The sequence below is a fragment of the Primulina eburnea genome, chromosome 1 (assembly GCF_022965805.1).
Source record: "Primulina eburnea isolate SZY01 chromosome 1, ASM2296580v1, whole genome shotgun sequence".
Classification (NCBI taxonomy): Eukaryota; Viridiplantae; Streptophyta; class Magnoliopsida; order Lamiales; family Gesneriaceae; genus Primulina; species Primulina eburnea.
In genome coordinates, this window is record NC_133101.1 from 19,917,641 (window position 1) to 19,920,296 (window position 2,656).

The 2,656-nt window shown below is 26.2% G+C and overlaps 1 non-coding gene across 1 annotated transcript; it reads right to left on the reverse strand.

Moving 5' to 3' along the window:
* Positions 1-1,643: 1,643 nt before the first annotated feature.
* On the reverse strand, positions 1,644-1,754 carry LOC140815218 (small nucleolar RNA R71). The gene has a single exon (XR_012114300.1). It is a non-coding gene; the product is annotated as a small nucleolar RNA R71 (small nucleolar RNA).
* Positions 1,755-2,656: the final 902 nt, after the last annotated feature.

A 2,656-nucleotide genomic window follows, 5' to 3' on the forward strand; every position in this document is an offset into this window, starting at 1 on the left:
CTTGAGAATCATTCTATCTCATTGTAAAATATAGTGTGAGTGTGTATCAAAGTTCTAAGTTCCAATATATTTTCTTTCATGTTCTCAACTATGAGTGATATTTTAGTGTTGACAAAAGTAAGGTCATGACAAGCTAAATCTATTATGTCAAGGTGAAGAGGATGCATTCTTGGTGAAGTAAGATTGTTTATATTTTGTATATTCTTTCTTTATTTCTTATCATTTAGTTAACTTCTTTTTATTGTAGGTAAAAATGAATTATTTGTTGTTATCAATTTATATCAAATACTTTATACCATTGAAGTGGTTATCTTGATTTGTTGTTTAATTTTGATACAATAAATATTTCATTAATTATTATTATTGTTATATTATATATATATATATATATATATATATATATATATATATATATATTATTTTATAATATTTCATTTAGACGATACCGTGGCTCTGTCGGTTGTTCTAAATGAAATATTATGATTTAATACTAACATCTAACAATCTGACATTTACTTTATCGCAACTAACTTTTATTTTTCCGCAACTAACTTTTACTTTCTCGCAACTAACTTTTATTTTCCGCAACTAACTTTTACTTTACCGCAACTAACTTATTAAATCAATATATTTCATTTAGGCAATAGCGTGGCTCTGTCGGTTGTTCTAAATAAAATATAATGATTTAATTTAACATTTACTTTATGCAATTATATATTTATATAGTTATAACTATAATCATAGGTATCATATATAAAATATCGGTTAATTCCGTATTTCTATAGTGGGAACTATATTATATTATGTGTGTGTTTAATTTTCTTAGAGCCATTATTTATGGTGGTTTCCTTTGTTTTACTTTTAGTTAAACAATATTACATAAACCAAGAATAAATCCTCAAGCCTTGACAAAATTTATAATTTGTAAACTTCATTCTTGCATTTGGTAATCTATAAATTAATAAATTTAAACTCAAAATAACCTCTCTGTAGATCGATCTCGTACTTACGAAATATATTACTTGCAGACAACCTATACTTGGGTGAATTATTATTTAGTAGCAAGTTTTTGACGCCGTTGTCGGGGAAGTATAAATTAAGTTTATATTTGTTAATTATGTTTTATTTATAAGTATTATGTTGTTTTTTTTTTGTATGAGTATTTGGAGTCAAAAAAAAGTGGTAGACTTATTCGAGTATCTGAAAATAATTTAAACATGGATGATAATTCAAATAATCAAGATAATGATAATAATAATAACAATAATAATAATAATAATTAAGAACATGATCAATTAAGAACACTTAGGCACCATATGAGATAGAACTAGTGCCCCATCTTGTTTAGTTTTTCCTCCTGATGCATCTAATTTCAACTTTAAACCTCAAATTATTCAACTTTTACCAAATTTTCATGGCTTAGATTCTGAAAATCCATATTTACATCTAAGAGAATTTGAGGAAGTTTGTAATACTTATAATGATCAAAATTGTAGCATGGATATAGTTCGATTAAAGCTTTTTCCTTTATCTTTAAAAGATAAAGCTAAAACATGGCTACAAAATTTGAGATCGAGTTCAATAAGGTCATGGGAAGAAATGCAACAACAATTTCTTAAAAAAATTTTCCCTTCCCATAGAACAAACTCTTTTAAAAGACAAATTACAACTTTTTCTCAAAAACAAGGAGAAACATTTTATCAATGTTGGGATAGATATAAAGAATTACTTAATACATGCCCACATCATGGTTTTGAAACATGGAGAATAGTTTCTCACTTTTATGAATGTCTTATACCTAAAGATAGAAAAATGATAGAATTCATGTGTAATGGAACTTTTGAAGATAAAAACCCAAATGAAGTTATGGAATATTTGGATTCATTAGCAGAAAATGCTCAAAATTGGGATAATATAGGTACAATAGAACCACCAACAACTAAAATCAATAATTCAACAAATGGGGGTGGTATCTATAATCTTAAAGATGATACATATATTCAAGCTAAACTTTCATCTTTAGCAAGAAAAATTGAGTCATTAGAAATGAAAAAGAGTGGTCAATTAAAAAGTATTCTAGAAATTTTTTGTCATATATGTGATACACATGATCATGCTACAAAAGATTATCCAACATTACCTTCATTTAAAGAATGTCTCCATGAACAAGCAAATTATGTTAACAATTATAAAAAACCAATACTAGATCCTTTTTCACCATCATATAATCCTGGATGGAAAAATCATCCTAATTTTATTTGGAGGAATGATAATAATGCACAACCGTCACAATAATATTTTCAAAATAACCAAAATCATCAAGGTTATATTCCTTATGTTACACCTCCAAGAAAAAACTTTGAAGATGTAATTCATGCATTTATCCAAAAGCAAGAGTCTATCAATATTCAAAACAGTCAATCTATGAGTGATTTGAAAGAAACTCTTGCAAAATTTGCATCTGCACTTAATATTCATGAAAAAGGAAAATTTCCATCTCAACCTCAACCTAATCCTAAAAATCAAAATCAAGAATTAAAAAATGAAAAAATTGATCAAATAAAATTTGTTATTACCCTTAGGAGTGGTAAAATAGTTAATGATCCATATAGTAATGAAAACAAGGATCATTTAAAATCAAAGAGTAAGGATGATA